This window comes from Hylobates moloch, unplaced genomic scaffold (assembly GCF_009828535.3).
Source record: "Hylobates moloch isolate HMO894 unplaced genomic scaffold, HMol_V3 SCAFFOLD_20, whole genome shotgun sequence".
In the NCBI taxonomy this organism is placed as follows: domain Eukaryota; kingdom Metazoa; phylum Chordata; class Mammalia; order Primates; family Hylobatidae; genus Hylobates; species Hylobates moloch.
In genome coordinates, this window is record NW_026652295.1 from 20,507,744 (window position 1) to 20,522,836 (window position 15,093).

Here is a 15,093-nt window from a genome sequence, read left to right on the forward strand (position 1 = left end):
GGCCTAGGGGTACCATGAATCAAGAAAGTTTGAAAACCTCTGCTCTATGATACAACCTAATTTAAAGGATCCATGTCAAATTTATAACCCGGAGTCCTAATCACTTCTCAAAATATTTTTCCCTTACTGTAAAGTTAGATCATCCATAGCATGTGTTTGATAAATTTACACTTGGCTTGCCATTGAGTTTGATATTTATGGTGTTGAAACTGTAAAAGAGTTAACAATCAGAATCACTTGGATTCAGATCTCAGTTGTTTCCAGTACAAATTTGAGGCAGAAAATATAAGGAAAGAGCATGAGATTTTTGACATCAGCAAAACTTTAAATTCCAGCCAGGCCACTTTTTCTTTTTGAGCCACATCTCTAAAATAGGAACAAGATTCCATTGTGGGTTATTGAAAGATAAGTGAACTCATGCATATAAAATACTGTATTCTTGTCACATGTCATTTCCTCCTCTTTTTTGATTACTGTAGCCACTTAAAGGTGAAAAAATACCTTTATAAATAAAGTTAGGTGTTTTAAATTCTGATATCAACACATGACCACCCAAAAGATTTATATATGGAATAAAAAGATTCCTACCTTGAGAGACATAGAGTCTGATTCTAACAAACGCAGCAAAGGAAGAAAAATTCAAAGGCAATGGACTGCAGCTGTATTTGAGGAGATCAAATTAATGAATAGTGTGGAGCACAGATTTGGGTGGCCAATCTAAGATCAAGAAGGAGATTTTCCATGGCCAAAGATGAAAAGAGCAACCAGATTAATAGGGAGGCCTAGAAGTCATGCCCTCCCCCATTCTGCTTTGAGACTAAAAGGAAATGCAGACACTATTATTCTTGATTAGTTTTCTGTCAATTATTTTCTCCCAGTACTGTTGCCTTGAGTTCTATAGCCAAAATATCTCAATGGTGTAGAAGTTGAAGCAAAGGATTTCACTTGGTGTCCCATGATCTTCCTAGTTTCTGGGTATCTGAATACATTTATGAGTATTAATGATGCAAGTTCTCAGGAAAAAAGAAAAGCAGGGGGATGGAGGAGAACAACCTTGGGTCAAGGTAAAGGAAAACTTGGAGTTCAGAAAAACCTAAAGAAGTCGGAATTTTTAACTCCAAGGTTTATCTAATCTGCTTTTAATATGCCCAATTAATCACAAAACAATAGATGTTATGCCAGACTGTCTGATTCCAAAGCCCAATGCCTGCCTTCACCACTGCTGTTTACGTTGTACTGGGAGTTCTAGTGAGAACTATTAGACAACAAAAAGAAGTAAAGGGCATCAAATTGGAAAGGAGGAGGTAACACTATCTCTATTTGCAGATCACATTATCATATGTATAAAGCATCCCAAAGAAACGACAGGAAAGCTACTAGAGCTAATAAATGAATTTAGCAAAGTTAGACTATAAGACCAATGCAAAAAAAATTCGTTTGTGTTTTTTTACACTAGCAATGAACAATCCGAAAAGGAAATTGAGAAAGCAGTTCCATCTACAATAGCAGCTAAACAAATTAAACACTTAGGAATACATCTAACCAAGGAGGTAAAAGATTTGTATGCTGAAAACGAAAAACCATTGCTGAAAGAAATTTATGAATATCTGAAAAATGGAAAGGTATCCTATGTTCATTAATAGGAAAACTTAGCATTAAGATGTTAATGCTACCCAAAGTGAGCTACAGATTAAACACACTCTCTATCAAAATTCTAACAGCTTGTTTTACCAAAATGGAAAAGCCAAGCCTCAAACTCGTATGGAATTATAGGGGACCCCAAATAGCTAAAACAATCTCTAAAAAGTAGAATAAAACTGGAGGACTCATGTTTTCCAACTTCAGAATTTCCAACAAAGCTACAGTAACTAGAACTGTGATATCTGCATAAGGACAGACATACAGACCAAAGGACTAGAGTAGAAAGCCCAGAAATAAATTCTCACATACGTAATCAATTGATTTTCAACAAGGGCGCCAACACCATTAAATAGGAAAAGGACAGTATTTTCAACAAATGCTGTGGGGAAAACTGGATATCCATGTGCAAAAGAATAAAGTTGGACTTCACCTTATGCCATGTACAAAAATTACCTCAAAATGGATCAAATACTTAAACTTGAGTTAAAATCATAAAACTCATAGAAGAAAACATTAGGGAAAATCTTGATGACAGTGGATTTGGCAATGATGTCATAAATATGACACCAAAAGTACAGGCAACAAAAAAATAGACTTCATCAAAATTAATAACTTTTGCGCATCAAAGAACGTTATCAAGAAGGCAAAAGACAACCTACAGAATGGGCAAAAATGTTTGTAAATCATATATCTGAGAAGAGATTAACATCCAAGATAATTCCTACAACTCAACAACAACTACAACAAATCACAAACACCCTAAATCAAAAATAAGTAAAGGATTTGAATAGATATTTTTCCAAAGAAGATGTACAAATGGCTAATAAACACATAAAAAGATGCTCAACATCATTCATCACTGGGGAATTGCAAATTAAAATTATGAGACATTATCTCACCCATTAGGATGACTGCTATTTAAAAAAATAGAAAATCGTAGCTCTGTTTAAGTTCTTTGAGAAATCTCCAAACTGTTTTCCACAATGGCTGAACTAATTTACATTCCCACCAACCAGAGTATAAGTTTTCTCTATGTTCTTTGCAGTCTTGCCAGCATCTGTTGTTTGTTTGTTTGTTTTGTTTTTTTTTTTTTTTGACTTTTTAATAATACCTATTCTGACTGGTATGAGATGGTATCTCACTGTGGTTTTGATTTGCATTTCTCTGACAGTGATGAGCATTTTCTCATACGTTTGTTGGCCTCTTGCGTGTCTTTTTCTGAGAAGTGTCTGTTCATGTACTTTGCCCATTTTTTAACAGTTTTTGGGTTTTGCCTGTTGATTTAAGTTCCTTATAGATTCTTAATATTAGACCTTTGTCAGAAATATAGTTTGCAAATATTTTGCTCCCATTCTGTAGATTGTCTGTTTACTCTGTTGATGGTTTCTTTTGCTGTGCAGAAGCTCTTTAGTTTAATTAGGTCTCACTCGTCAATTTTTGTTTTTGTTGCAATTGCTTTTGAGGACTTAGCTAAAAATTCTTTGTCAAGGCCAACGTGAAGAAAAGTATTTCCTAGGTTTTCTTCTAAGCTTTTTGTAGTTTCAGGTCTTACATTTAAATCTTTAATCTATCCTGAGTTCATTTTTGTGTATGGTGAAAGAGAGGGGTCCAGTTTCATTCTTCTGCATATGGTTAGCCAGTTATCCCACTCACATTTATTAAAAAGAGATTGATTTCCCCAATGTTTGTTTTTATCTGCTTTGTCAAAGATCAGATGGCTGTAAGTCGGTGGCTTTATTTCTGAATTTTCTCTTCTGTTCTATTGGTCTATGTGTCTGTTTTTGAACTACTACCATGTTATTTTGATTACTGTAGCCTTGTAGTATAGTTTGAAGTCAGGTAGTGTGATGCCTCCAGCTTTGTTCTTTTCACTTAGGATTGCTTTGGCTATTTGGGCTCCTTTCTGTTTTCATATGAATTTGGGTATATACCCAAAGGAAAATAAATCATTCTACCAAAAAGACACATGCACTTGCATGTTCACCACACTATTCACAATAGCAAAGACATGAAATCAACCTAGGTGCACATCAATGGTGAACTGGATAAAGAGCTTGTGGTACATATACACCATGGAATACTACACAACCATAAAAAGAAACGAAATCATATCATTTGCAGCAACATAGATTGCAGCTGGAGGCCACAATCCTAAATGAATTAATGCAGGAACCCAGAAAACTAAATGCCACATGTTCTCACTTATAAGTGGGAGCTAAACATTGAGCACACATGGACATAAATATGGGAAGAATAAATACTTCAGACTACTATGGGGGAAGGGAGGGAAGGGTCATGAGTTGAAAAATTACCTATTGGGTACTAGGCTCACTACCTGGGTGACAGGATCCATACCCCAAACCTCAGCATCATGCAATATACCCATGTTACAAACCGGCACATGTACCCCCTATATCTAAAATAAAATTTGAATTTAAAAAAAAAACAGAAAATAACAAATGCTAGTGAAGATGTAGAGAAGTTGAAACCCTTAAACATTTTCTGTGGAAACGTAAAATGATGCAACCAGTATGGAAAATAGTGGTGCCTCAAAATTTAAATCTAGAACTACCATATGACCCAGATATTCCACTCCTAACTATATATCCAAAGGAATTAAAAGCTGTAACTCAAACCGATGTCTGTTTATGAATGTTTATAGCAACATTATTCACGATAGCCAAAAGGTGGGAACAACCCACCAGTCCATTGACAGATGAATGCATAAACAAAATGTAGTATATCCATACAATGGAATATTATTCAGCCTTAAAAAGGAGTGAAATGTTACAACACAGATGAACCTTGAAAACATTAGGGTAACTGAAATAAGCCAGACACAGGACAAATATTGTATGACTCCAGTTACATAGGGTACCAGAATAGGCAAATTCATAGAGACACAAAGTGGAATAGAGGTTATCAGGAACTGAGGGGAGTGGGAAGAAGGAGATTTATTGCTTAATGGATACAGAGTCTATGTTAGGTATGACTAAAAAGTTTTAATTGCAGTAATATGCAAGGGAAGTGTCTAGTAGACTAAGAAATAGGTTCAGGTCATGTTGTGAAAGGTTTTGATGCCCTGCCAAGGAATCTAGACTTTATTCAATAGTCAAGGGAGAGCCACTACAGGCTTCCAAACAGGCTTGTAAACATTGCAGGCCATGAAGAGATTCATGTTTGGAAAGATAACCAGTGACAATATGGAGGTTAGCTGGTTCTCCTATTGATAATCCCGGTCAATGGGTGCCCTTACCATACCCTATATTGACACTTTTGGAAACATACAACATAGTAGTCACTTTCTCAGGCTTGGGAAAAGTTAAATTTCTACTGTTGAGCTTCCAAATGTGTCCATTTCCAGGAGAGCTAGTAGTAAGCCTCAACTAAGACAGTTGGTGGTGGCTTTTGTTCTTGTCATTGCTATTACTGGTCCTAGATCTTATCTTACTGTTGCTGATAATGGAGTTTTGTTTTGCAATAGTTGCTGTAATACATAGCTGGAAAGGATGTGCGGATCCCTTTGTTGTCTTAATTAAGAAAGTGCCTCAGTAAGAGGCAAGCTCCTGTCTTTGTAGTTCAGCATCTTTGATCCCCACTTAATCTTTGCTTGGACACTTCCACACTGAACAGCTTCTGGAAACCTAGCAACCCTCTATCCCTCCAGCACCCGCTACCTTCTCTCCTTATCTACTGCAATTTAAATAATTGACTCCAGCTTTCTGGTTTTGATTTTCTGTGTCTCAAATTCTCTTACTACATCTGTTCAGTTAACAATTCATATGCTCTATTCTTAATACATGGATGCAAATGCTTTACAAAAAAGCCACTCATGATAACTGTCTCAGGCTGTGATCTCAGAAGGCAGATGCTTCTGGTTTTTTGTTTCTGTTTTTTGTTTTTCCAACCCATGTGATTTCTGCAACCTTACTTGGTATCATTTGAGATGTAAGGGAAGAGCTTCTGCTACCATAGACACCACTTCGTGGTTCACTGTGCTTAATTCCAAACTTCACAGGAAAACTCTAAATTTCTGATTATTGGCCCAGTAAAGTGTTAAAACTTGGTGTCCACAAGACCAGAAAAACTAGACTATAATTTGGTCTCAACCCTGTGTTTTGGGCCTGAGTAAGTAAACCTGATCATAGCACAGTCTCTCACCCAGGAAACAATGGTGAATAGTCAATATCACGTCTCATTTGGTTCCATATTCAAGAGTAAAATAAGAAGTCAAACAGAAAATGAACCAGGAGATGGAGCTTATAGAGTCTGGGTCCCAACCACAGGAAGTAAAGAATCTTTTAAATTCCACTTAAAATATAAAAAAATTAACTGGGTGTGGTGGCAGGCACCTGTAGTCCCAGCTACTCGGGAGGCTGAGGCAGGAGAATGGCGTGAACCCAGGAGACGGAGCTTGCAGTGAGCCAAGATCGCGCCACTGCAACAGAGTGAGACTCCATCTTAAAAAAAAAAAAAATATATATATATATATATATATGTATAAATGTTTTATATGGAGAAACATTCAGGATGGGTTGGGGTTTGTGTCTTTTTTAACAAAATGATCTGCAGGCTCTCAAAGAAAGTTCTGGATTGGCTGTTACCCTTGACTACTTCCATATTTCCCTGATTTTATCTTTTCATCTTGATTCTCTGATAGTTTTTCTTCTCATACATTCCTCTACCCACATATGTGCAAGGTCAGATCTCAAGCCTTAAATTGGGATCCCTCTTCTCTTATTCCCTCTTAACCCAAAATCCTTCAAGATTTTTGAAGGCAGAAAGGTTGAAAATTTCAAAGCAATCTTTAGAAAAACAGAAGTTGGTTGGATACCAGTCTAAAAATTTTAATCTCATCAAACCAGATTGCCTTGTGCCATCAGAATTATAAAAAGCTACAAGAAAATTCAGTAGCTAAAAATGTTGCAGTTTAGTTAGAAGAATATTTTTAATGACTCTAGACATATTAGTCAAAAAGAAAGTAGGGGGAAAAAAGGCAACTTAACACCAGCTTTCCCTCATGCTCCATGGCAAAGTCAAGCTGTATATCCGAGGAGTGGCAGTAGCTCCAATTAATATTAAATGAAAAACCTGTGGCAACCTAACATGGAAGTCACAAATTTAAAGCCCCAGAAAGTCACCACCGGCTGCCATCTGGTCATCAATCCTAAACAACCTCTGTTCCTCTGTAATGTGTCAGAGAATTTAAATTTTCTTATAGTAATATTTAAAATTTGAGTTAAGATTTGAGTAGGTTGTACTGCTCTTTCCGGGTGCTCGATGAAAGGGAATTGTGTCTGTTTCATCTGGAGCCTGGTCTTTCTTGAAAAGGCAGGAGTGGTGAACCCTGCACGTCAGCCTAGAGTAAGAGCAAGAGGGGCTCACAGAATATGGAAATATTTTACAGATGGAGAGACTCAGGTTAGGAGAGTTTAGTGACTTGTCCGAGGCCACCCTTCTAGTTTAGGGCATTTCTGAACAAGAATCCTTAACATTCTCTTTGATGTTGAGATGTTTTGGGGGAGGACTCTGGACTTACCTGTTCAGTTGTATTTAGTGTATTCACCATTGTGTCACTTGATTTATCCATGCCAGAGTGGAGACTCAGCAAATGAATAAATAAATGAAAAATGGGAATGAGATCCCACCATATCTAAATACCAGATCGGCAAAAAGTAAGAGCTGAATTGCCTGAGTTTTCAAAGGTTCACTGAGAAATGGAGAAGAGCTTGGCATGGCCTTTGAGTCTAATCGGGGTGTCTCTTCTTCACACCAAATATCTAGGCAGACCCTAGGAATTTGATTACAGTGTACCTGCACACATATTATGCAAAGGAACTACTTGGTCTTTCACTGTGAAACAAACAAAATCCAGCATACTTCAGCTGATTTGTCAAACAATATCATTTTTTATGTATTCTGGGGCCCATTCTAATGACCCAGAGAAATCTCTCACAAACAAACAAATTGGGCTTTTATAAGATTACATTGGTGATAGGAACAGAAAAACAGGATTTAAAAAAAAAAAAAAAATGGCCAGGCGCGGTGACTCATGCCTGTAATCCCAGCACTTTGGGAAGCCGAGGTGGGTGGATCACAAGGTCAAGAGATCGAGACCATCCTGGCCAACATGGTGAAACCCTGTCTCTGCTAAAAATACAAACATTAGCTGGGCATGGTGGCACGTGCCTGTAATCCCAGCTACTCAAGAGGCGGAGGCAGGAGAATCACTTGAACCAGGGAGTCGGAGGTTTCAGTGAGCCGAGACGGCACCACTGCACTCCACCACTGCACTCCAGCCTGGCGACAGAGCAAGACAACAAACAAACAAACAAACAAAACCTTCCTGGCCTGATGCTGTGGTGCATACCTGTAACCCCAGCACTCTGGGAGGCCAAGGCAGGTGGATCACTTGAGGCCAGGAGTTCAAGACCAGCCTGCGCAACATGGCAAAACCCCATTTCTACAAAAAATACAAAAATCAGCTGGGTGTGGTGGTGGGTGCCTGTAATCCCAGCTACTTGGGAGGCTAAGGTGGGAGAATCACTTGAACCCAGGAGGCGGAGGTTGCAGTGGGCCAAGATCATGCCACGGCACTCTAGCCTGGGTGACAGAGTGAGACTCTGTCTCAAAAAAACAAAAAACAAACAAAAAACAAGCCCTCTCCCCTCCATCTCCCTAAAACAATAAAGAGATTTTGTTCATTGGGAGGAAAAACAAAACAAAACAAACACTTCTTGGCAGCCAAAGGAACTCGGAGGAACACAAAACTTTACTCGGCACAGGAAGGTAGCATACCATCAGATTCTCAATTACCTAGTCAACCTTAGTTTACAACAATTGACATTAAGATAGCACTCAGAAATAACAATAACGAAAACAAACTCAAACACTTGCCACCTCCTCTTATGGAAAGACAGCAAGGGGTGGGCGGTGGGCACCAGTCAGTACCTTCCAAGGGAACACTTCCTTTACCCGGAAAAGGAATTCTAATACATGAAATTTGCTCTAAAAATTATCAGATGAGGAAAAGTAAAGGCTGCATATGAATTTTCTCTAATGCCTACAGCAAAAAAGCAATGTCCCAGACTGGTAGTATTTTTCTAAGAAATTATATTTAGCCCTTTCTCTTTCCTTTTTGACCTTCAGGAGAGGGAAAACAATTAATTTCAGAACCCACTTAATACTGGTCAGAACTTCCTCTGTTTTCAGACAGTGACAGGTACCAGGTCCTCCCTTCTGCAGACAATCTTTCCTGTCTCTCTAAATGTTTTGTAATCACATGTGGTAGTTCCAAATTCTCTTTATTCCAAACAGAGCCAGGAAGTAATTCCTCAGACAGTTTAACTTTGATAGCAGGTAATTTTAATCTATCGCAAACATCAGCCTGACATGGACTTATTATCTTCATTATTTTAATTACTCTTTTGGGCCACTTTTCTCCCTCATTCCTTCCAGGAAGGAGTGAATAGAAATTGGCAGCTTTAATCTTATCATGCCACGGACCAGATTTCTTTTTTTTTTTTTTTTTTTTTTTTTTGCTTACTAATGACATCATTTAGCCATGTACCTTAAGTAATGAAATTTGTTTGTGAAACTCTTTATCTTAACAAAAAAAGGGAAAAAGTTACCTTTTCTAATGGGAAGTCACCCACCTCTGTCACACTGCTGTCTGTGCTGTTCTGAACAGCTGACAATTTCTGTTAATTTACTTTCACTCCCCAGTTCAACTTTCCCATATGGAAAGCTGGAGTGATTTTTGAATAACAGCAAGTAATATCTGATGTGGCAGCAACTGGCAGCTCTGACATTGAGCCTGACTGTGGCCATTACCCAGGATTCCCCGCTTCTCCTTGAGAAGCAATTACAATTTCACAGGCTGGAATTAAAATTCCCTGTGGTATGCAATAGAGCAAGTGACACTGTCAAAGTGATTTCAAGCTGCTAATCTCTTGCTGGAGTATGAGTGAAAATAGAGTTCTTCTTCATGGAAACCGAGGCCTGACAACTTTAAAACTCAGAATCTTTGATATATTTTAATTTGCTCCAAGGTCAGCCAGCAGTGACCCAACAAAATTTGTTATACCACTAGGTGGTGGAATATAGGGGCATTTTCACTGAAGTAGGGTTGGGAGAAGGCAGAAGAAGCATTTGGACTGAGAATGAACATAACAAAAAGTGGGCCCAGCTCTTGTATGAACCGTATGACGAGAGAAGGAAATACACAACCACTTCTGAGATCTAATCTGGGGAAGGACACAGAGGATAAATGCCTTCAGGCCAGGTTCTCCAACTTCTTTCTGGAGATCCTCTTCTCACAGATCAGAGGGTGCAGCCCCCACTGTGCCGGGAAGAGCACCGAGGCAGTGTGCTGTATCAGAAGGCTCAGAGCTTTGGGCATGACACCTGGGTTCGCACCCTTCTCCACCCACTCATTGTGTGATCTCTTACGATGAAATAGAAAGTCATCGAAACTCAGCTTCCTCATCGGTAGAATGGGCTCAAATATACCCACTTTGCAGAGTTGTGATGGATCAGGTATGAAAAGTGCTCTTCCCAGCGGCCCATACATCACAGATTTTGATTAAATATTAGCTGTTATTAACAAACAAAAAGGCCTTGTCTAATCATGAGGTTCTCCAAACCTCATAACTTTGGTCATAGCCAATGACCGTCGACAGAATTATTTACTCAATGGTTTGTTTTCAATGACTCACTTTGGAAACTTTATTTTAAAGGAACACTATATCATGAATGGGAAACCTATATCTCTTGCCATACATAATTACCACTTAAAACAATGCAAAATAAGCATTAATAAACTCTACTTAGCATTGCTTGAAGAAGGCTATAGTATTCAGTTAACAAACAAATGACAAAAAAGAAGAAACAGAACTGGTAGAGAGATCGGAACCAAACTAAGCTGAGGTCTCAATCCTTATCAACCTCTACCAATCGCCCACCTGTGCCTACCTTTGGGGCCTGGTCCATTTTTATTAGCCTACTTGTTTCATTTCCTGTAGCCTCATTTTCTTCTTACATTTGAAAATAGTGAAGGATGTATACCTAGCAGAGAAGCAAGTCAACCCCTCTGAGTTTTTCTGTTACTTGACTTCCTGGATACTGATTTGAGTTTATAAGCATAAACACATGGGTAACACTGATTTTCTTTCTTCCTCATGAACAAAGAGGCAGCCCCTATGAATGCGTGTTGGTAGGAATCCAGCAATACCCCTCACTCCTGAATTTCATGATGGTCAGAGGCACTGATGGAACAGAGCCAGTCGCTGTCCTGCCCAGCCCCTGACCTCTTTCATTCCTTCTGAGTGCCCAGCCCTGTGATGCAGGCATGAGCTTAGGAGCCTCTAATTAATTCTCATGTTGTTCCATGATGCCCCAGGTTATGTTTGCTCTGACCAGTTTTTCAGAGGAAAATTATGAAGCAGGTCTTTTTTCTACAGCTACCCAACCACATGTGTGACTTTATCCTTTTCTTTTTCAATTTAATATTTTTCTTTTGTTAAGAGTTTTTCTAATGTCTTCAAGCTAAGCCCGTGTCCATTCTTGGAATGACAGGTGTTTCAACTACATTTAAAAAACTGCACTCAATGGAAAGATCATCTATAGGTAAAAGTCCAGGGCCAGCCATAGAGCTGGTACATCAATAGTCCTGGAATAAATGAATTTTTAGAAGATGAGAAATCTCCATTTCTCCTGCAGACTTTTTTTTTTTTTTTTTTTGAGATGGGGTTTTGCTCTGTCGCCCAGGCTGGAGTGCAATAGCGCTATCTTGGCTCACTGCAACCTCTGCCTCCCAGGTTCAAGCAATTCTCCTGCCTCCACCTCCTGAGTAGCTGGGATTACAGGTGCGTGCCACCATGCCCAGCTAATTTTTGTATTTTTAGTAGAGACGGGGTTTCACCATGTTGGTCAGGCTGGTCTCAAACTCCTGACCTCATGATCCGCCTGCCTCGGTCTCCCAAAGTGCTGGGATTACAGGTGTGAGCCACCGCACCCGGCCCTAGTTCCAAAACTTTTTTATCACCTGAGACAGGAATTCAGTACACATTAAATAATAACTTTATTCTCTCAGTCCCAGCCTCTGGTAACCCACCTTCTCTATCTATGAATTTGCTCATGCTAGATACCCCATGTAAGTGGATTCTTATAACATATGTCCTTTTGTGTCTGGCTTATTTAGTATAATGTTTTCAAGGTTCATCCATGTTGTAGCACATACGAGAACTTTATAATTTTTATGACTGAATAATAGTCTATTGTATGTACATACCACCTTTTGTTTATCTGTTTACCTGCTGATGGACATTTGGGCTGTTTCTAACTTTTGGCTATTGGGAATACTGTTGATAAGAAGAAGATGTACGTTGTCTGTGTTTGTTTGAGTAGCTGCTTTCAGTTCTTTGGGATGTACAACTAGGAGTGGAATTCCTGGGGCATGTGGCAATTTTATGTTTAACTTTCTGAGGAAACACCAAACCGTTTTCCTAGAAGTTCACCTTTGATGACTCATTCTGTTGGACTATGCATCTCCATTTCCTTAGATCCTCTTAAAAATTAGTTATAAAAATTTTCAAATGTATCCAAAAGTTGAGACTACCACAAGCCCCATGCACCCACCACTCATCTTCAGCAGCCATCAGCTTTCTGCCATACCTGTTTCGTCTGTATCCCTCATCCACTGCCCCTTTTTAATTTTTGCTGAAGAATTTCGAAGCAAATACCAGATATCCTGTAATTTCTCCCTGCAGAACTTAAATATACAACTAAAATGGGGAGCAGCATCTTCTACATAATCGCCTTAATAAAATTAAAACTAATTAACTTTTTTTTTCTTTTTGAGACGGAGTCTTGCTCTTGTTGCCCAGGCTGGAGTGCAGTGGTGCAATCTTGGCTCACCACAACCTCCGTCTCCTGGGTTCAAGTGATTCTCCTGCCTCAGCCTCCCGAGTAGCTGGGATTACAGGCACCCACCGTCATGCCCAGCTAATTTTTTGTATTTTTAGTAGAGACGGGGTTTCACCATGTTGGCCAGAATGGTCTGGAACTCCTGACCTCAGGTGATCCACCCACTTCGGCCTCCCAAAGTGCTAAGATTACAGGCATGAGCCATTGTCCCTGGCCCTGATTAACTTCTTAATATTAGTCAATGCATACTCTATATTTACATTTCCCTACTAGTCTTAAAATGAAAATACTGTCTTGCCTTTGATTAGTTTGAATCAGGATCCAAACCAGGTCCATTGTATTTGATTAATTTATCTCTGGAGTGTCCTTTAAGTTGGTTTTAATCTCTTTCTTCTTTATCTATGCTACTGACTTATGAAAGAAACCAGGTCAGGGGTCTTACAGAAAGTCTCCCATTCTGTAACTGGCTAATGTCTTTCTTGTGGTGTTATTTATATACTCTCTTAAAGTAAACATTTTGTTTCTGCAATAGTAATATAGTCAGTTCCTGTGGCTGCCACTCTCAAGCTTTAATCCCAACCATAATAATCACCAGAGATACTTTTTTAAAAATTCAGATTCCTGGCCCTTGTGCCCCTCACTCTCCAGGCTCCCCTCCCTACCCGAGAGAGTTTGATTGGGAAGTTTTACGTTGTAGCCCAGACATCTGCGTCTTTAGCACGCTTTTCAGGCAATTTGAATGCAAGTGGTCCCTAATTACAAGGTAGAAGGACCAAATCTTCTGGCGATGGAGTTTTATCAGATCACTTTTGCTTTTTATGACTAAAAATACAGCTCTGTTCTGCTGATGGAATCCCAAAGGTGTCACAGGGGCCTAGTAGAGAAGACAAAAACAGGTTTTGCCCTCTTCACAATTTGGCCAACTTTGGCCACCTTGGCCAGGGACCATCCTTATGACATATTAAGCAATCGGGGCCCACCAACTCTGGGATGAAGACCCCCTTTGGGACAAGTCGCTATGTGCAGCCCACTCTTAAGAAGTAAGGAGTTATGTCCCACCTGCCTGAGAGTGGATATACAAGTGGACTTCAAAAAGTTCAAGGAAAAATCAAGATACAAATTAAAAATATACACTTGATATAACCTCCATCAGGTTCAACACACTTTTGTAAGCAGCAATACCAGCCATTTAGTTCACTTACTCAATGCAGTCATTTTTACATGATTAACTGAAGAGAAATGGGTGCCCTTTAAAGATGTTTTAAAGATTAGGAAACAAAAAGAAGTCAGAAGGAGCCACATCAGGACTATAAAGTGACTAATGATTTCCCATAGAAACTCTCACAGAATTGCCTTTGTTAATGAGAGGCATGTGCAGGAGCATTGTCAAGGTGAGGAAGGGCTCTCCAGTGAAGCTTTCTTGGGCATCTTTCTGCTAAAGCTTTGGCTAAGTTTCTCAAAACACTCTCATAATACGCGATATTATCTTTCGTTGGCCCTCCAGAAATTCAACAAGCAAAATGCCTTGAACATCCAAAACACTGTTGCCATGACCTTTGTTCTTCAGTGGTCTGGCTGTGCTGTGACTGGACCACTTCCACCTCTTGGTAGCCATTGCTTTGATTGTGCTTTGTCTTCAGGATCATACTGGGAAAGCCATGTTTCATCTCTTGTCAGAATTCTTTAAAGGAATGCTGCAGGATCTTGACCCCACCCATTTAAAATTTCCATTGAAAGCTCTGCTCTTGCATGAAGCTGATCTGGGTAAAACAGTTTTGGCACCAATCAAGTGGCAAGTTTGCTCAGCTTTAATTTTGCCGTCAGAATTGCGTAAGCTGTACCAGTTGAGGTTATCTATGGTGTTGGCTGTTGTTTGTGCTGTTAACTGTCAGTCCTCTTCAATTAGAGTATGAACAAGGTGAACTTTTTCTTCCCAAAATTGATGTGGAGGGTCTGCTGCTGTTGGCGTCATCTTCAACATAGTCTCATTCCTTCTTAAAATGAGTTATTCATTTGTCAATTGCTAATTTTGGGGATGCATTGTCCCCATAAACTTTTCATAAAACATCAATAATTTCACCATTCTGCCACCCAAGCTTCACTATAAATCTGATGTTTGTTCTTGTTTAAATTTTAGCAGAATTTATGCTCTGATCGGGGCTCTTTTCAAACTAATATCCTTAGTGCCTCAAAGTAGATTCTGTTCGGACATGTTATAACAAGTTATATGAGTTTATTTTGGTGGAAAAAATTTTTGAAATCCATGCATAGTTTTTTCATAATATTCATTTTCCATGGATTTTTGAAACCCCTTGTATATATGAATTATTTGAAATTCTTTGGCATAGGAGATTAGTCTATTCTCCCTATGTCATTTATTTATTTAATCATTTATTTATATCTGTATGGACTCATGGATACTTATTTTATACTTTGGGTTATAATCTAATACTACTTCATTTTGCTGCTCAAATTTTTCCAGCTTTGGCCATTGGGAGATCTTTCAGGTGACTGTATTTCTTTAAT